Genomic DNA, 22,122 nt, shown 5'->3' with positions numbered 1-22,122 from the left:
ATGGCCGCCGCACAAAACTATGATTTCAGCAATATGGATATCGTGTCCGATGTTCTCGAAGGTGCAGAGAACAACTTTGGGATCATTTTTAAATCCGAGATGGCCGCCGCGCAAAATTATGATTTCAGCAATATGGTTATCGTGACCGAGCTTCTCGAGTGTGCATAGAATAATTCTGTGACCATATTTAAAATCCAAGAGGGCTGCCGCACACAATTATGTTTTCAGCAATATTGATATCGTGTCCGAGGTTCTCGAGTGTGCAGAGAACGATTTTGTGAACATTTTTGAAATCCAAGATGGCCACCGCACAAAATTATGATTTCAGCAATATGGATATCGTGTCCGAGGATCTCGAGGGTGCAGAGAACGTTTTGTGATCATTTTAGAAATCCAAGATGGCCGCCGCACAAAATTATGATTTCAGCAATATGGATATCGTGTCCGAGGTTCTCGAGAGTGCAGAGAACAATTCTGTGATCATTGTGAAATCCAAGATGGCTGCCACACACAATTATGTATTCAGCAATATGGATATCGTGTCCGAGGTTAACGAGGGTGCAGAGAACGATTTGTGATCATTTTAGAAATCCAAGATGGCTGCCACACACAATTATGTTTTCAGCAATATGGATATCGTGTCCATGGTTAACAATGGGTGCAGAGAACGATTTTGGGATCATTTTTGAAAACGTAGATGGCCACCGCACAAAATTATGATAACAACATTATGGGTATCGTATCCGAGGTTCTCGAAGGTGCACAGAATGATTCTGGGATCATTTTTATAATCCAAGATGGCCGCTGCAGAAAATTATAATTTCAGCAATATGGATATTGTGCCCGAAGTTCTCGAAGGTGCAGACAATAATTTTGGGAACATTTTTGAAATCCAATATGGCAGCCGCGCAAAATTATGATTTCAGCAATATGGATATCGAAATCAAAGTTCTCGAGGGTGGAGAGAACAATTTTGGGATCATTTTTGAAATCGAAGATGGCCGCTGCGCAAGATTATGATCACAAAAATATGGGTTTCGTATCCGAGGCTCTCGTGGGTGCAGAGAACGATTCTGTAATCATTTTTGAAATCCAAGATGGCCGCCGCACAAAAGTATGATTTCAGCAATATGGATATCGTGTGCGAGGTTTTCGAGGGGGCAGAGAACAATTCTGTGATAATTTTTGAAATCCAATATGGCTGCCACACACAATTATGTTTTCAGCAATATGGATATCGTGTCCGAGGTTCACGAGGGTGCAGAGAACAATTTTGGGATCATTTTTGAAAACGAAGATGGCCACCACACAAAATTATAATCACAACATTATGGGTATCGTATACTAGGTTCTCGAAGGTGCAGAGAATGATTTTGCGATAATTTTTGTAATCCAAGATGGCCGCGGTATAAAATTATAATTTCAGCAATATGGATATCGTGGCCAAGGTTCTCGAAGGTGCAGAGAACGATTTTGTAATTATTTTTGAAAACCGAGATGGCCGCCGCACAAAACTATGATAACAACAATATGGGTTTCGTATCCGAGGCTCTCGAGGGTGCAAAAACGTTTTGTGTTCATTTTAGAAATCCAAGATGGCCGCCGCACAAAACTATGATTTCAGCAATATGGATATCGTGTCCGAGGTTCTCGAAGATGCAGAGAACAACTTTGGGATCATTTTTAAATCCGAGATGGCCGCCGCGCAAAATTATGATTTCAGCAATATGGTTATCGTGGCCGAGCTTCTCGAGGGTGCAGAGAACAATTCTGTGATCATATTTCAAATTCATGAGGGCTGCCGCACACAATTATGTTTTCAGCAATATGGATATCGTGTCCAAGGTTCTCGAAGGTGCAGAGAACGATTTTGTAATTATTTTTGAAAACCGAGATGGCCGCCGCACAAAACTATGATAACAACAATATGGGTATAGTATCCGAGGCCCTGGTGGGTGCATAGAACGATTCTGTAATCATTTTTGAAATCCAAGATGGCCGCCGCACAAAACTATGATTTCAGCAATATGGATATCGTGTCCGAGGTTTTCTAGGGTGCAGAGAACGATTTTGTGATCATTTTTGAAATCTAAGATGGCCGCCGCACAAAATTATGATTTCAGCAATATGGATATCGTGTCCGAGGTTTTCGAGGGTGCAGAGAACGATTTTGTGATCATTTTTGAAATCTAAGATGGCCGCCGCACAAAATTATGATTTCAGCAATATGGATATCGTGTCCGAGGATCTCGAGGGTGCAGAGAACAATTCTGTGATAATTTTTGATATCAAAAATGGCTGCCACACACAACTATGTTTTCAGCAATATGGATATCGTGTCCGAGGTTCACTAGGGTGCAGAGAACAATTTTGGGATCATTTCTGAAAACGAAGATGGCAACCGAACAAAATTATAATTAAAACATTATGGGAATCGTATCCGAGGTTCTCGAAGGTTCAGAGAATAATTTTGGGAACATTTTTGAAATCCAATATGGCAGCCGCGCAAAATTATGATTTCAGCAATATGGATATCGAAATCAAAGTTCTCGAGGGTGGAGAGAACAATTTTGGGATCATTTTTGAAATCGAAGATGGCCGCTGCGCAAGATTATGATCACAAAAATATGGGTTTCGTATCCGAGGCTCTCGTGGGTGCAGAGAACGATTCTGTAATCATTTTTGAAATCCAAGATGGCCGCCGCACAAAAGTATGATTTCAGCAATATGAATATCGTGTCCCAGGTTCTCGAGGGTGCAGAGAACGATTTGGTGATCATTTTTCAAATCCAAGATGGCTGCCACACACAATTATGTATTCAGCAATATGGATATCGTGTCCGAGGTTAACGAGGGTGCAGAGAACGATTTGTGATCATTTTAGAAATCCAAGATGGCTGCCACACACAATTATGTTTTCAGCAATATGGATATCGTGTCCATGGTTAACGAGGGTGCAGAGAACGATTTTGGGATCATTTTTGAAAACGTAGATGGCCACCGCACAAAATTATGATAAAAACATTATGGGTATCGTATCCGAGGTTCTCGAAGGTGCACAGAATGATTCTGGGATCATTTTTATAATCCAAGATGGCCGCTGCAGAAAATTATAATTTCAGCAATATGGATATTGTGCCCGAAGTTCTCGAAGGTGCAGACAATAATTTTGGGAACATTTTTGAAATCCAATATGGCAGCCGCGCAAAATTATGATTTCAGCAATATGGATATCGTGTCCGAGGATCTCGAGGGTGCAGAGAACGTTTTGTGATCATTTTAGAAATCCAAGATGGCCGCCGCACAAAATTATGATTTCAGCAATATGGATATCGTGTCCGAGGTTCTCGAGGGTGCAGAGAACAATTCTGTGATCATTGTGAAATCCAAGATGGCTGCCACACACAATTATGTATTCAGCAATATGGATATCGTGTCCGAGGTTAACGAGGGTGCAGAGAACGATTTGTGATCATTTTAGAAATCCAAGATGGCTGCCACACACAATTATGTTTTCAGCAATATGGATATCGTGTCCATGGTTAACGAGGGTGCAGAGAACGATTTTGGGATCATTTTTGAAAACGTAGATGGCCACCGCACAAAATTATGATAACAACATTATGGGTATCGTATCCGAGGTTCTCGAAGGTGCACAGAATGATTCTGGGATCATTTTTATAATCCAAGATGGCCGCTGCAGAAAATTATAATTTCAGCAATATGGATATTGTGCCCGAAGTTCTCGAAGGTGCAGACAATAATTTTGGGAACATTTTTGAAATCCAATATGGCAGCCGCGCAAAATTATGATTTCAGCAATATGGATATCGAAATCAAAGTTCTCGAGGGTGGAGAGAACAATTTTGGGATCATTTTTGAAATCGAAGATGGCCGCTGCGCAAGATTATGATCACAAAAATATGGGTTTCGTATCCGAGGCTCTCGTGGGTGCAGAGAACGATTCTGTAATCATTTTTGAAATCCAAGATGGCCGCCGCACAAAAGTATGATTTCAGCAATATGGATATCGTGTGCGAGGTTTTCGAGGGTGCAGAGAACAATTCTGTGATAATTTTTGAAATCCAATATGGCTGCCACACACAATTATGTTTTCAGCAATATGGATATCGTGTCCGAGGTTCACGAGGGTGCAGAGAACAATTTTGGGATCATTTTTGAAAACGAAGATGGCCACCACACAAAATTATAATCACAACATTATGGGTATCGTATCCGAGGTTCTCGAAGGTTCAGAGAATAATTTTGGGAACATTTTTGAAATCCAATATGGCAGCCGCGCAAAATTATGATTTCAGCAATATGGATATCGAAATCAAAGTTCTCGAGGGTGGAGAGAACAATTTTGGGATCATTTTTGAAATCGAAGATGGCCGCTGCGCAAGATTATGATCACAAAAATATGGGTTTCGTATCCGAGGCTCTCGTGGGTGCAGAGAACGATTCTGTAATCATTTTTGAAATCCAAGATGGCCGCCGCACAAAACTATGATTTCAGCAATATGGATATCGTGTCCGAGGTTTTCGAGGGTGCAGAGAACGATTTTGTGATCATTTTTGAAATCTAAGATGGCCGCCGCACAAAATTATGATTTCAGCAATATGGATATCGTGTCCGAGGTTTTCGAGGGTGCAGAGAACGATTTTGTGATCATTTTTGAAATCTAAGATGGCCGCCGCACAAAATTATGATTTCAGCAATATGGATATCGTGTCCGAGTTTCTCGAGGGTGCAGAGAACAATTCTGTGATAATTTTTGATATCAAAAATGGCTGCCACACACAACTATGTTTTCAGCAATATGGATATCGTGTCCGAGGTTCACTAGGGTGCAGAGAACAATTTTGGGATCATTTCTGAAAACGAAGATGGCATTCGAACAAAATTATAATTAAAACATTATGGGAATCGTATCCGAGGTTCTCGAAGGTTCAGAGAATAATTTTGGGAACATTTTTGAAATCCAATATGGCAGCCGCGCAAAATTATGATTTCAGCAATATGGATATCGAAATCAAAGTTCTCGAGGGTGGAGAGAACAATTTTGGGATCATTTTTGAAATCGAAGATGGCCGCTGCGCAAGATTATGATCACAAAAATATGGGTTTCGTATCCGAGGCTCTCGTGGGTGCAGAGAACGATTCTGTAATCATTTTTGAAATCCAAGATGGCCGCCGCACAAAAGTATGATTTCAGCAATATGAATATCGTGTCCCAGGTTCTCGAGGGTGCAGAGAACGATTTGGTGATCATTTTTCAAATCCAAGATGGCTGCCGCACAAAATTATGATTTTAGCAATATGGATATCGTGTCCGAGTTTAACGAGGGCGCAGAGAACAATTCTGTGATCATATTTGTAATCCAAGAGGGCTGCCGCACACAACTATGTTTTCAGCAATATGGATATCGTGTGCGAGGTTTTCGAGGGTGCAGAGAACAATTCTGTGATAATTTTTGAAATTCAATATGGCTGCCACACACAATTATGTTTTCAGCAATATGGATATCGTGTCCGAGGTTCACGAAGGTGCAGAGAACAATTTTGTAATTATTTTTGAAAACCGAGATGGCCGCCGCACAAAACTATGATAACAACAATATGGGTATAGTATCTGAGGCCCTGGTGGGTGCATAGAACGATTCTGTAATCATTTTTGAAATCCAAGATGGCCGCCGCACAAAACTATGATTTCAGCAATATGGATATCGTGTCCGAGGTTCTCGAAGGTGCAGAGAACAACTTTGGGATCATTTTTAAATCCGAGATGGCCGCCGCGCAAAATTATGATTTCAGCAATATGGTTATCGTGGCCGAGCTTCTCGAGGGTGCAGAGAACAATTCTGTGATCATATTTCAAATTCATGAGGGCTGCCGCACACAATTATGTTTTCAGCAATATGGATATCGTGTCCGAGGTTCTCGAAGGTGCAGAGAACGATTTTGTAATTATTTTTGAAAACCGAGATGGCCGCCGCACAAAACTATGATAACAACAATATGGGTATAGTATCCGAGGCCCTGGTGGGTGCATAGAACGATTCTGTAATCATTTTTGAAATCCAAGATGGCCGCCGCACAAAACTATGATTTCAGCAATATGGATATCGTGTCCGAGGTTCTCGAAGGTGCAGAGAACAACTTTGGGATCATTTTTAAATCCGAGATGGCCGCCGCGCAAAATTATGATTTCAGCAATATGGTTATCGTGGCCGAGCTTCTCGAGGGTGCAGAGAACAATTCTGTGATCATATTTCAAATTCATGAGGGTCGCCGCACACAATTATGTTATCAGCAATATGGATATCGTGTCCGAGGTTTTCGAGGGTGCAGAGAACGATTTTGTGATCATTTTTGAAATCCAAGATGGCCCCCGCACAAAATTATGATTTCAGCAATATGGATATCGTGTCCGAGGTTCTCGAGGGTGCAGGGAACAATTCTGTGATAATTTTTGAAATCCAATATGGCTGCCACACACAATTACGTTTTCAGCAATATGGATATCGTGTCCGAGGTTCACGAGGGTGCAGAGAACAATTTTGGGATCATTTTTGAAAACGAAGATGGCCACCACACAAAATTATAATCACAACATTATGGGTATCGTATACGAGGTTCTCGAAGGTGCAGAGAATGATTTTGCGATAATTTTTGTAATCCAAGATGGCCGCCGTATAAAATTATAATTTCAGCAATATGGATATCGTGTCCGAGTTTAACGAGGGTGCAGAGAACAATTCTGTGATCATATTTGTAATCCAAGAGGGCTGCCGCACACAACTATGTTTTCAGCAATATGGATATCGTGTGCGAGGTTTTCGAGGGTGCAGAGAACGATTTTGTGATCATTTTTGAAATCCAAGATGGCCCCCGCACAAAATTATGATTTCAGCAATATGGATATCGTGTCCGAGGTTCTCGAGGGTGCAGGGAACAATTCTGTGATAATTTTTGAAATCCAATATGGCTGCCACACACAATTACGTTTTCAGCAATATGGATATCGTGTCCGAGGTTCACGAGGGTGCAGAGAACAATTTTGGGATCATTTTTGAAAACGAAGATGGCCACCACACAAAATTATAATCACAACATTATGGGTATCGTATACGAGGTTCTCGAAGGTGCAGAGAATGATTTTGTGATAATTTTTGTAATCCAAGATGGCCGCCGTATAAAATTATAATTTCAGCAATATGGATATCGTGTCCATGGTTCTCGAAGTTGCAGAGAACGATTTTGTAATTATTTTTGAAAACCGAGATGGCCGCCGCACAAAACTATGATAACAACAATATGGGTATAGTATCCGAGGCCCTGGTGGGTGCATAGAACGATTCTGTAATCATTTTTGAAATCCAAGATGGCCGCCGCACAAAACTATGATTTCAGCAATATGGATATCGTGTCCGAGGTTCTCGAAGGTGCAGAGAACAACTATGGCATCATTTTTAAATCCGAGATGGCCGCCACGCAAAATTATGATTTCAGCAATATGGTTATCGTGGCCGAGCTTCTCGAGGGTGCAGAGAACAATTCAGTGACCATATTTCAAATCCAAGAGGGCTGCCGCACACAATAATGTTTTCAGCAATATGGATGTCGTGTCCGAGGTTCTCGAGGGTGCAGAGACCGATTTTGTGATCTTTTTTGAAATCCAAGATGGCCGCCGCACAAAATTATGATTTCAGCAATATGGATATCGTGTCCGAGGATCTCGAGGGTGCAGAGAACGTTTTGTGATCATTTTAGAAATCCAAGATGGCCGCCGCATAAAATTATGATTTCAGCAATATGGATATCGTGTCCGAGGATCTCGAGGGTGCAAAAAACGTTTTGTGTTCATTTTAGAAATCCAAGATGGCCGCCGCACAAAATTATGATTTCAGCAATATGGATATCGTTGCAAAGTTAACGAGGGTGCAGAGAACGATTTTGGGATCATTTTTGAAAACGTAGATGGCCACCGCACAAAATTATGATAACAACATTACGAATATCGTATCCGAGGTTCTCGAAGGTGCACAGAATGATTCTGGGATCATTTTTGAAATCCAAGATGGCCGCTGCAGGAAATTATAATTTCAGCAATATGGATATTGTGTCCGAGGTTCTCGAAAGTGCAGAGAACGATTTTCTAATCATTTTTGAAAACCGAGATGGCCGCCGCACAAAACTATGATTTCATCAATATGGATATCGTGTCCGAGGTTCTCGAAGGTGCAGAGAACAACTTTGGGATCATTTTTAAATCCGAGATGGCCGCCGCGCAAAATTATGATTTCAGCAATATGGTTATCGTGACCGAGCTTCTCGAGGGTGCAGAGAATAATTCTGTGACCAAATTTCAAATCCAAGAGGGCTGCCGCACACAATTATGTTTTCAGCAATATTGATATCGTTTCCGAGGTTCTCGAGTGTGCAGAGAACGATTTTGTGAACATTTTTGAAATCCAAGATGGCCGCTGCAGGAAATTATAATTTCAGCAATATGGATATTGTGTCCGAGGTTCTCGAAAGTGCAGAGAATGATTTTCTAATCATTTTTGAAAACCGAGATGGCCGCCGCACAAAACTATGATTTCAGCAATATGGATATCGTGTCCGAGGTTCTCGAAGGTGCAGAGAACAACTTTGGGATCATTTTTAAATCCGAGATGGCCGCCGCGCAAAATTATGATTTCAGCAATATGGTTATCGTGACCGAGCTTCTCGAGGGTGCAGAGAATAATTCTGTGACCAAATTTCAAATCCAAGAGGGCTGCCGCACACAATTATGTTTTCAGCAATATTGATATCGTGTCCGAGGTTCTCGAGTGTGCAGAGAACGATTTTGGGATCATTTCTGAAAACGAAGATGGCCACCGAACAAAATTATAATTAAAACATTATGGGAATCGTATCCGAGGTTCTCGAAGGTTCAGAGAATAATTTTGGGAACATTTTTGAAATCCAATATGGCAGCCGCGCAAAATTATGATTTCAGCAATATGGATATCGAAATCAAAGTTCTCGAGGGTGGAGAGAACAATTTTGGGATCATTTTTGAAATCGAAGATGGCCGCTGCGCAAGATTATGATCACAAAAATATGGGTTTCGTATCCGAGGCTCTCGTGGGTGCAGAGAACGATTCTGTAATCATTTTTGAAATCCAAGATGGCCGCCGCACAAAAGTATGATTTCAGCAATATGAATATCGTGTCCCAGGTTCTCGAGGGTGCAGAGAACGATTTGGTGATCATTTTTCAAATCCAAGATGGCTGCCGCACAAAATTATGATTTTAGCAATATGGATATCGTGTCCGAGTTTAACGAGGGTGCAGAGAACAATTCTGTGATCATATTTGTAATCCAAGAGGGCTGCCGCACACAACTATGTTCTCAGCAACATGGATATCGTGTGCGAGGTTTTCGAGGGTGCAGAGAACGATTTTGTGATCATTTTTGAAATCCAAGATGGCCCCCGCACAAAATTATGATTTCAGCAATATGGATATCGTGTCCGAGGTTCACGAGGGTGCAGAGAACAATTTTGGGATCATTTTTGAAAACGAAGATGGCCACCACACAAAATTATAATCACAACATTATCGGTATCGTATACGAGGTTTTCGAAGGTGCAGAGAATGATTTTGCGATAATTTTTGTAATCCAAGATGGCCACCGTATAAAATTATAATTTCAGCAATATGGATATCGTGTCCATGGTTCTCGAAGGTGCAGAGAACGATTTTGTAATTATTTTTGAAAACCGAGATGGCCGCCGCACAAAACTATGATAACAACAATATGGGTATAGTATCCGAGGCCCTGGTGGGTGCATAGAACGATTCTGTAATCATTTTTGAAATCCAAGATGGCCGCCGCACAAAACTATGATTTCAGCAATATGGATATCGTGTCCGAGGTTCTCGAAGGTGCAGAGAACAACTATGGCATCATTTTTAAATCCGAGATGGCCGCCACGCAAAATTATGATTTCAACAATATGGTTATCGTGGCCGAGCTTCTCGAGGGTGCAGAGAACAATTCAGTGACCATATTTCAAATCCAAGAGGGCTGCCGCACACAATTATGTTTTCAGCAATATGGATGTCGTGTCCGAGGTTCTCGAGGGTGCAGAGACCGATTTTGTGATCTTTTTTGAAATCCAAGATGGCCGCCGCACAAAATTATGATTTCAGCAATATGGATATCGTGTCCGAGGATCTCGAGTGTGTAAAAAACGTTTTGTGTTCATTTTAGAAATCCAAGATGGCCGCCGCACAAAATTATGATTTCAGCAATATGGATATCGTTGCAAAGTTAACGAGGGTGCAGAGAACGATTTTGGGATCATTTTTGAAAACGTAGATGGCCACCGCACAAAATTATGATAACAACATTACGAATATCGTATCCGAGGTTCTCGAAGGTGCACAGAATGATTCTGGGATCATTTTTGAAATCCAAGATGGCCGCTGCAGGAAATTATAATTTCAGCAATATGGATATTGTGTCCGAGGTTCTCGAAAGTGCAGAGAACGATTTTCTAATCATTTTTGAAAACCGAGATGGCCGCCGCACAAAACTATGATTTCAGCAATATGGATATCGTGTCCGAGGTTCTCGAAGGTGCAGAGAACAACTTTGGGATCATTTTTAAATCCGAGCTGGCCGCCGCGCAAAATTATGATTTCAGCAATATGGTTATCGTGACCGAGCTTCTCGAGGGTGCAGAGAATAATTCTGTGACCATATTTTAAATCCAAGAGGGCTGCCGCACACAATTATGTTTTCAGCAATATTGATATCGTGTCCGAGGTTCTCGAGTGTGCAGAGAACGATGTTGTGAACATTTTTGAAATCCAAGATGGCCGCTGCAGGAAATTATAATTTCAGCAATATGGATATTGTGTCCGAGGTTCTCGAAAGTGCAGAGAACGATTTTCTAATCATTTTTGAAAACCGAGATGGCCGCCGCACAAAACTATGATTTCAGCAATATGGATATCGTGCCCGAGGTTCTCGAAGGTGCAGAGAACAACTTTGGGATCATTTTTAAATCCGAGATGGCCGCCGCGCAAAATTATGATTTCAGCAATATGGTTATCGTGACCGAGCTTCTCGAGTGTGCATAGAATAATTCTGTGACCATATTTCAAATCCAAGAGGGCTGCCGCACACAATTATGTTTTCAGCAATATTGATATCGTGTCCGAGGTTCTCGAGTGTGCAGAGAACGATGCTGTAATCATTTTTGAAATCCAAGATGGCCGCCGAACAAAAGTATGATTTCAGCAATATGAATATCGTGACCCAGGTTCTCGAGGGTGCAGAGAACGATTTGGTGATCATTTTTCAAATCCAAGATGGCTGCCGCACAAAATTATGATTTTAGCAATATGGATATCGTGTCCGAGTTTAACGAGGGTGCAGAGAACAATTCTGTGATCATATTTGTAATCCAAGAGGGCTGCCGCACACAACTATGTTTTCAGCAACATGGATATCGTGTGCGAGGTTTTCGAGGGTGCAGAGAACGATTTTGTGATCATTTTTGAAATCCAAGATGGCCCCCGCACAAAATTATGATTTCAGCAATATGGATATCGTGCCCGAGGTTCTCGAGGGTGCAGAGAACAATTTTGGGATCATTTTTGAAAACGAAGATGGCCACCACACAAAATTATAATCACAACATTATCGGTATCGTATACGAGGTTTTCGAAGGTGCAGAGAATGATTTTGCGATAATTTTTGTAATCCAAGATGGCCGCCGTATAAAATTATAATTTCAGCAATATGGATATCGTGTCCATGGTTCTCGAAGGTGCAGAGAACGATTTTGTAATTATTTTTGAAAACCGAGATGGCCGCCGCACAAAACTATGATAACAACAATATGGGTATAGTATCCGAGGCCCTGGTGGGTGCATAGAACGATTCTGTAATCATTTTTGAAATCCAAGATGGCCGCCGCACAAAACTATGATTTCAGCAATATGGATATCGTGTCCGAGGTTCTCGAAGGTGCAGAGAACAACTATGGCATCATTTTTAAATCCGAGATGGCCGCCACGCAAAATTATGATTTCAACAATATGGTTATCGTGGCCGAGCTTCTCGAGGGTGCAGAGAACAATTCAGTGACCATATTTCAAATCCAAGAGGGCTGCCGCACACAATTATGTTTTCAGCAATATGGATGTCGTGTCCGAGGTTCTCGAGGGTGCAGAGACCGATTTTGTGATCTTTTTTGAAATTCAAGATGGCCGCCGCACAAAATTATGATTTCAGCAATATGGATATCGTGTCCGAGGATCTCAAGTGTGTAAAAAACGTTTTGTGTTCATTTTAGAAATCCAAGATGGCTGCCGCACAAAATTATGATTTCAGCAATATGGATATCGTTGCAAAGTTAACGAGGGTGCAGAGAACGATTTTGGGATCATTTTTGAAAACGTAGATGGCCACCGCACAAAATTATGATAACAACATTACGAATATCGTATCCGAGGTTCTCGAAGGTGCACAGAATGATTCTGGGATCATTTTTGAAATCCAAGATGGCCGCTGCAGGAAATTATAATTTCAGCAATATGGATATTGTGTCCGAGGTTCTCGAAAGTGCAGAGAACGATTTTCTAATCATTTTTGAAAACCGAGATGGCCGCCGCACAAAACTATGATTTCAGCAATATGGATATCGTGTCCGAGGTTCTCGAAGGTGCAGAGAACAACTTTGGGATCATTTTTAAATCCGAGATGGCCGCCGCGTAAAATTATGATTTCAGCAATATGGTTATCGTGACCGAGCTTCTCGAGGGTGCAGAGAATAATTCTGTGACCATATTTCAAATCCAAGAGGGCTGCCGCACACAATTATGTTTTCAGCAATATTGATATCGTGTCCGAGGTTCTCGAGTGTGCAGAGAACGATGTTGTGAACATTTTTGAAATCAAAGATGGCCGCTGCAGGAAATTATAATTTCAGCAATATGGATATTGTGTCCGAGGTTCTCGAAAGTGCAGAGAACGATTTTCTAATCATTTTTGAAAACCGAGATGGCCGCCGCACAAAACTATGATTTCAGCAATATGGATATCGTGTCCGATGTTCTCGAAGGTGCAGAGAACAACTTTGGGATCATTTTTAAATCCGAGATGGCCGCCGCGCAAAATTATGATTTCAGCAATATGGTTATCGTGACCGAGCTTCTCGAGTGTGCATAGAATAATTCTGTGACCATATTTCAAATCCAAGAGGGCTGCCGCACACAATTATGTTTTCAGCAATATTGATATCGTGTCCGAGGTTCTCGAGTGTGCAGAGAACGATTTTGTGAACATTTTTGAAATCCAAGATGGCCACCGCACAAAATTATGATTTCAGCAATATGGATATCGTGTCCGAGGATCTCGAGGGTGCAGAGAACGTTTTGTGATCATTTTAGAAATCCAAGATGGCCGCCGCACAAAATTATGATTTCAGCAATATGGATATCGTGTCCGAGGTTCTCGAGGGTGCAGAGAACAATTCTGTGATCATTGTGAAATCCAAGATGGCTGCCACACACAATTATGTATTCAGCAATATGGATATCGTGTCCGAGGTTAACGAGGGTGCAGAGAACGATTTGTGATCATTTTAGAAATCCAAGATGGCTGCCACACACAATTATGTTTTCAGCAATATGGATATCGTGTCCATGGTTAACGAGGGTGCAGAGAACGATTTTGGGATCATTTTTGAAAACGTAGATGGCCACCGCACAAAATTATGATAACAACATTATGGGTATCGTATCCGAGGTTCTCGAAGGTGCACAGAATGATTCTGGGATCATTTTTATAATCCAAGATGGCCGCTGCAGAAAATTATAATTTCAGCAATATGGATATTGTGCCCGAAGTTCTCGAAGGTGCAGAGAATAATTTTGGGAACATTTTTGAAATCCAATATGGCAGCCGCGCAAAATTATGATTTCAGCAATATGGATATCGAAATCAAAGTTCTCGAGGGTGGAGAGAACAATTTTGGGATCATTTTTGAAATCGAAGATGGCCGCTGCGCAAGATTATGATCACAAAAATATGGGTTTCGTATCCGAGGCTCTCGTGGGTGCAGAGAACGATTCTGTAATCATTTTTGAAATCCAAGATGGCCGCCGCACAAAAGTATGATTTCAGCAATATGGATATCGTGTGCGAGGTTTTCGAGGGTGCAGACAACAATTCTGTGATAATTTTTGAAATCCAATATGGCTGCCACACACAATTATGTTTTCAGCAATATGGATATCGTGTCCGAGGTTCACGAGGGTGCAGAGAACAATTTTGGGATCATTTTTGAAAACGAAGATGGCCACCACACAAAATTATAATCACAACATTATGGGTATCGTATACTAGGTTCTCGAAGGTGCAGAGAATGATTTTGCGATAATTTTTGTAATCCAAGATGGCCGCGGTATAAAATTATAATTTCAGCAATATGGATATCGTGGCCAAGGTTCTCGAAGGTGCAGAGAACGATTTTGTAATTATTTTTGAAAACCGAGATGGCCGCCGCACAAAACTATGATAACAACAATATGGGTTTCGTATCCGAGGCTCTCGAGGGTGCAAAAACGTTTTGTGTTCATTTTAGAAATCCAAGATGGCCGCCGCACAAAACTATGATTTCAGCAATATGGATATCGTGTCCGAGGTTCTCGAAGATGCAGAGAACAACTTTGGGATCATTTTTAAATCCGAGATGGCCGCCGCGCAAAATTATGATTTCAGCAATATGGTTATCGTGGCCGAGCTTCTCGAGGGTGCAGAGAACAATTCTGTGATCATATTTCAAATTCATGAGGGCTGCCGCACACAATTATGTTTTCAGCAATATGGATATCGTGTCCAAGGTTCTCGAAGGTGCAGAGAACGATTTTGTAATTATTTTTGAAAACCGAGATGGCCGCCGCACAAAACTATGATAACAACAATATGGGTATAGTATCCGAGGCCCTGGTGGGTGCATAGAACGATTCTGTAATCATTTTTGAAATCCAAGATGGCCGCCGCACAAAACTATGATTTCAGCAATATGGATATCGTGTCCGAGGTTCTCGAGGGTGCAGAGAACGATTTTGTGATCATTTTTGAAATCTAAGATGGCCGCCGCACAAAATTATGATTTCAGCAATATGGATATCGTGTCCGAGGTTTTCGAGGGTGCAGAGAACGATTTTGTGATCATTTTTGAAATCTAAGATGGCCGCCGCACAAAATTATGATTTCAGCAATATGGATATCGTGTCCGAGTTTCTCGAGGGTGCAGAGAACAATTCTGTGATAATTTTTGATATCAAAAATGGCTGCCACACACAACTATGTTTTCAGCAATATGGATATCGTGTCCGAGGTTCACTAGGGTGCAGAGAACAATTTTGGGATCATTTCTGAAAACGAAGATGGCAACCGAACAAAATTATAATTAAAACATTATGGGAATCGTATCCGAGGTTCTCGAAGGTTCAGAGAATAATTTTGGGAACATTTTTGAAATCCAATATGGCAGCCGCGCAAAATTATGATTTCAGCAATATGGATATCGAAATCAAAGTTCTCGAGGGTGGAGAGAACAATTTTGGGATCATTTTTGAAATCGAAGATGGCCGCTGCGCAAGATTATGATCACAAAAATATGGGTTTCGTATCCGAGGCTCTCGTGGGTGCAGAGAACGATTCTGTAATCATTTTTGAAATCCAAGATGGCCGCCGCACAAAAGTATGATTTCAGCAATATGAATATCGTGTCCCAGGTTCTCGAGGGTGCAGAGAACGATTTGGTGATCATTTTTCAAATCCAAGATGGCTGCCGCACAAAATTATGATTTTAGCAATATGGATATCGTGTCCGAGTTTAACGAGGGCGCAGAGAACAATTCTGTGATCATATTTGTAATCCAAGAGGGCTGCCGCACACAACTATGTTTTCAGCAATATGGATATCGTGTGCGAGGTTTTCGAGGGTGCAGAGAACAATTCTGGGATAATTTTTGAAATCCAATATGGCTGCCACACACAATTATGTTTTCAGCAATATGGATATCGTGTCCGAGGTTCACGAAGGTGCAGAGAACAATTTTGGGATCATTTTTGAAAACGAAGATGGCCACCACACAAAACTATGATAACAACAATATGGGTATAGTATCCGAGGCCCTGGTGGGTGCATAGAACGATTCTGTAATCATTTTTGAAATCCAAGATGGCCGCCGCACAAAAGTATGATTTCAGCAATATGAATATCGTGTCCCAGGTTCTCGAAGGTGCACAGAATGATTCGGGGATCATTTTTGAAATCAAAGATGGCCGCTGCAGGAAATTATAATTTCAGCAATATGGATATTGTGTCCGAGGTTCTCGAAAGTGCAGAGAACGATTTTCTAATCATTTTTGAAAACCGAGATGGCCGCCGCACAAAACTATGATTTCAGCAATATGGATATCGTGTCCGAGGTTCTCGAAGGTGCAGAGAACAACTTTTGGATCATTTTTAAATCCGAGATGGCCGCCGCGCAAAATTATGATTTCAGCAATATGGTTATCGTGACCGAGCTTCTCGAGGGTGCAGAGAATAATTCTGTGACCATATTTCAAATCCAAGAGGGCTGCCGCACACAATTATGTTTTCAGCAATATTGATATCGTGTCCGAGGTTCTCGAGTGTGCAGAGAACGATTTTGTAATTATTTTTGAAAACCGAGATGGCCGCCGCACAAAACTATGATAACAACAATATGGGTATAGTATCCGAGGCCCTGGTGGGTGCATAGAACGATTCTGTAATCATTTTTGAAATCCAAGATGGCCGCCGCACAAAACTATGATTTCAGCAATATGGATATCGTGTCCGAGGTTCTCGAAGGTGCAGAGAACAACTATGGCATCATTTTTAAATCCGAGATGGCCGCCACGCAAAATTATGATTTCAACAATATGGTTATCGTGGCCGAGCTTCTCGAGGGTGCAGAGAACAATTCAGTGACCATATTTCAAATCCAAGAGGGCTGCCGCACACAATTATGTTTTCAGCAATATGGATGTCGTGTCCGAGGTTCTCGAGGGTGCAGAGACCGATTTTGTGATCTTTTTTGAAATTCAAGATGGCCGCCGCACAAAATTATGATTTCAGCAATATGGATATCGTGTCCGAGGATCTCAAGTGTGTAAAAAACGTTTTGTGTTCATTTTAGAAATCCAAGATGGCTGCCGCACAAAATTATGATTTCAGCAATATGGATATCGTTGCAAAGTTAACGAGGGTGCAGAGAACGATTTTGGGATCATTTTTGAAAACGTAGATGGCCACCGCACAAAATTATGATAACAACATTACGAATATCGTATCCGAGGTTCTCGAAGGTGCACAGAATGATTCTGGGATCATTTTTGAAATCCAAGATGGCCGCTGCAGGAAATTATAATTTCAGCAATATGGATATTGTGTCCGAGGTTCTCGAAAGTGCAGAGAACGATTTTCTAATCATTTTTGAAAACCGAGATGGCCGCCGCACAAAACTATGATTTCAGCAATATGGATATCGTGTCCGAGGTTCTCGAAGGTGCAGAGAACAACTTTGGGATCATTTTTAAATCCGAGATGGCCGCCGCGTAAAATTATGATTTCAGCAATATGGTTATCGTGACCGAGCTTCTCGAGGGTGCAGAGAATAATTCTGTGACCATATTTCAAATCCAAGAGGGCTGCCGCACACAATTATGTTTTCAGCAATATTGATATCGTGTCCGAGGTTCTCGAGTGTGCAGAGAACGATGTTGTGAACATTTTTGAAATCAAAGATGGCCGCTGCAGGAAATTATAATTTCAGCAATATGGATATTGTGTCCGAGGTTCTCGAAAGTGCAGAGAACGATTTTCTAATCATTTTTGAAAACCGAGATGGCCGCCGCACAAAACTATGATTTCAGCAATATGGATATCGTGTCCGATGTTCTCGAAGGTGCAGAGAACAACTTTGGGATCATTTTTAAATCCGAGATGGCCGCCGCGCAAAATTATGATTTCAGCAATATGGTTATCGTGACCGAGCTTCTCGAGTGTGCATAGAATAATTCTGTGACCATATTTCAAATCCAAGAGGGCTGCCGCACACAATTATGTTTTCAGCAATATTGATATCGTGTCCGAGGTTCTCGAGTGTGCAGAGAACGATTTTGTGAACATTTTTGAAATCCAAGATGGCCACCGCACAAAATTATGATTTCAGCAATATGGATATCGTGTCCGAGGATCTCGAGGGTGCAGAGAACGTTTTGTGATCATTTTAGAAATCCAAGATGGCCGCCGCACAAAATTATGATTTCAGCAATATGGATATCGTGTCCGAGGTTCTCGAGGGTGCAGAGAACAATTCTGTGATCATTGTGAAATCCAAGATGGCTGCCACACACAATTATGTATTCAGCAATATGGATATCGTGTCCGAGGTTAACGAGGGTGCAGAGAACGATTTGTGATCATTTTAGAAATCCAAGATGGCTGCCACACACAATTATGTTTTCAGCAATATGGATATCGTGTCCATGGTTAACGAGGGTGCAGAGAACGATTTTGGGATCATTTTTGAAAACGTAGATGGCCACCGCACAAAATTATGATAACAACATTATGGGTATCGTATCCGAGGTTCTCGAAGGTGCACAGAATGATTCTGGGATCATTTTTATAATCCAAGATGGCCGCTGCAGAAAATTATAATTTCAGCAATATGGATATTGTGCCCGAAGTTCTCGAAGGTGCAGAGAATAATTTTGGGAACATTTTTGAAATCCAATATGGCAGCCGCGCAAAATTATGATTTCAGCAATATGGATATCGAAATCAAAGTTCTCGAGGGTGGAGAGAACAATTTTGGGATCATTTTTGAAATCGAAGATGGCCGCTGCGCAAGATTATGATCACAAAAATATGGGTTTCGTATCCGAGGCTCTCGTGGGTGCAGAGAACGATTCTGTAATCATTTTTGAAATCCAAGATGGCCGCCGCACAAAAGTATGATTTCAGCAATATGGATATCGTGTGCGAGGTTTTCGAGGGTGCAGACAACAATTCTGTGATAATTTTTGAAATCCAATATGGCTGCCACACACAATTATGTTTTCAGCAATATGGATATCGTGTCCGAGGTTCACGAGGGTGCAGAGAACAATTTTGGGATCATTTTTGAAAACGAAGATGGCCACCACACAAAATTATAATCACAACATTATGGGTATCGTATACTAGGTTCTCGAAGGTGCAGAGAATGATTTTGCGATAATTTTTGTAATCCAAGATGGCCGCGGTATAAAATTATAATTTCAGCAATATGGATATCGTGGCCAAGGTTCTCGAAGGTGCAGAGAACGATTTTGTAATTATTTTTGAAAACCGAGATGGCCGCCGCACAAAACTATGATAACAACAATATGGGTTTCGTATCCGAGGCTCTCGAGGGTGCAAAAACGTTTTGTGTTCATTTTAGAAATCCAAGATGGCCGCCGCACAAAACTATGATTTCAGCAATATGGATATCGTGTCCGAGGTTCTCGAAGATGCAGAGAACAACTTTGGGATCATTTTTAAATCCGAGATGGCCGCCGCGCAAAATTATGATTTCAGCAATATGGTTATCGTGGCCGAGCTTCTCGAGGGTGCAGAGAACAATTCTGTGATCATATTTCAAATTCATGAGGGCTGCCGCACACAATTATGTTTTCAGCAATATGGATATCGTGTCCAAGGTTCTCGAAGGTGCAGAGAACGATTTTGTAATTATTTTTGAAAACCGAGATGGCCGCCGCACAAAACTATGATAACAACAATATGGGTATAGTATCCGAGGCCCTGGTGGGTGCATAGAACGATTCTGTAATCATTTTTGAAATCCAAGATGGCCGCCGCACAAAACTATGATTTCAGCAATATGGATATCGTGTCCGAGGTTTTCGAGGGTGCAGAGAACGATTTTGTGATCATTTTTGAAATCCAAGATGGCCGCCGCACAAAATTATGATTTCAGCAATATGGATATCGTGTCCGAGGTTTTCGAGGGTGCAGAGAACGATTTTGTGATCATTTTTGAAATCTAAGATGGCCGCCGCACAAAATTATGATTTCAGCAATATGGATATCGTGTCCGAGTTTCTCGAGGGTGCAGAGAACAATTCTGTGATAATTTTTGATATCAAAAATGGCTGCCACACACAACTATGTTTTCAGCAATATGGATATCGTGTCCGAGGTTCACTAGGGTGCAGAGAACAATTTTGGGATCATTTCTGAAAACGAAGATGGCAACCGAACAAAATTATAATTAAAACATTATGGGAATCGTATCCGAGGTTCTCGAAGGTTCAGAGAATAATTTTGGGAACATTTTTGAAATCCAATATGGCAGCCGCGCAAAATTATGATTTCAGCAATATGGATATCGAAATCAAAGTTCTCGAGGGTGGAGAGAACAATTTTGGGATCATTTTTGAAATCGAAGATGGCCGCTGCGCAAGATTATGATCACAAAAATATGGGTTTCGTATCCGAGGCTCTCGTGGGTGCAGAGAACGATTCTGTAATCATTTTTGAAATCCAAGATGGCCGCCGCACAAAAGTATGATTTCAGCAATATGAATATCGTGTCCCAGGTTCTCGAGGGTGCAGAGAACGATTTGGTGATCATTTTTCAAATCCAAGATGGCTGCCGCACAAAATTATGATTTTAGCAATATGGATATCGTGTCCGAGTTTAACGAGGGCGCAGAGAACAATTCTGTGATCATATTTGTAATCCAAGAGGGCTGCCGCACACAACTATGTTTTCAGCAATATGGATATCGTGTGCGAGGTTTTCGAGGGTGCAGAGAACAATTCTGGGATAATTTTTGAAATCCAATATGGCTGCCACACACAATTATGTTTTCAGCAATATGGATATCGTGTCCGAGGTTCACGAAGGTGCAGAGAACAATTTTGGGATCATTTTTGAAAACGAAGATGGCCACCACACAAAACTATGATAACAACAATATGGGTATAGTATCCGAGGCCCTGGTGGGTGCATAGAACGATTCTGTAATCATTTTTGAAATCCAAGATGGCCGCCGCACAAAAGTATGATTTCAGCAATATGAATATCGTGTCCCAGGTTCTCGAAGGTGCACAGAATGATTCGGGGATCATTTTTGAAATCAAAGATGGCCGCTGCAGGAAATTATAATTTCAGCAATATGGATATTGTGTCCGAGGTTCTCGAAAGTGCAGAGAACGATTTTCTAATCATTTTTGAAAACCGAGATGGCCGCCGCACAAAACTATGATTTCAGCAATATGGATATCGTGTCCGAGGTTCTCGAAGGTGCAGAGAACAACTTTTGGATCATTTTTAAATCCGAGATGGCCGCCGCGCAAAATTATGATTTCAGCAATATGGTTATCGTGACCGAGCTTCTCGAGGGTGCAGAGAATAATTCTGTGACCATATTTCAAATCCAAGAGGGCTGCCGCACACAATTATGTTTTCAGCAATATTGATATCGTGTCCGAGGTTCTCGAGTGTGCAGAGAACGATTTTGTGAACATTTTTGAAATCCAAGATGGCCGCCGCACAAAATTATGATTTCAGCAATATGGATATCGTGTCCGAGGATCTCGAGGGTGCAGAGAACGTTTTGTGATCATTTTAGAAATCCAAGATGGCCGCCGCATAAAATTATGATTTCAGCAATATGGATATCGTGTCCGAGGTTCTCGAGGGTGCAGAGAACAATGCTGTGATCATTGTGAAATCCAAGATGGCTGCCACACACAATTATGTATTCAGCAATATGGATATCGTGTCCGAGGTTAACGAGGGTGCAGAGAACGATTTGTGATCATTTTAGAAATCCAAGATGGCTGCCACACACAATTATGTTTTCAGCAATATGGATATCGTGTCCATGGTTAACGAGGGTGCAGAGAACGATTTTGGGATCATTTTTGAAAACGTAGATGGCCACCGCACAAAATTATGATAACAACATTATGGGTATCGTATCCGAGGTTCTCGAAGGTGCACAGAAT

This window comes from Leptidea sinapis, chromosome 23 (genome assembly GCF_905404315.1).
Source record: "Leptidea sinapis chromosome 23, ilLepSina1.1, whole genome shotgun sequence".
Lineage (NCBI taxonomy): Eukaryota > Metazoa > Arthropoda > Insecta > Lepidoptera > Pieridae > Leptidea > Leptidea sinapis.
Note: the sequence above shows the minus strand (reverse complement) of the source record.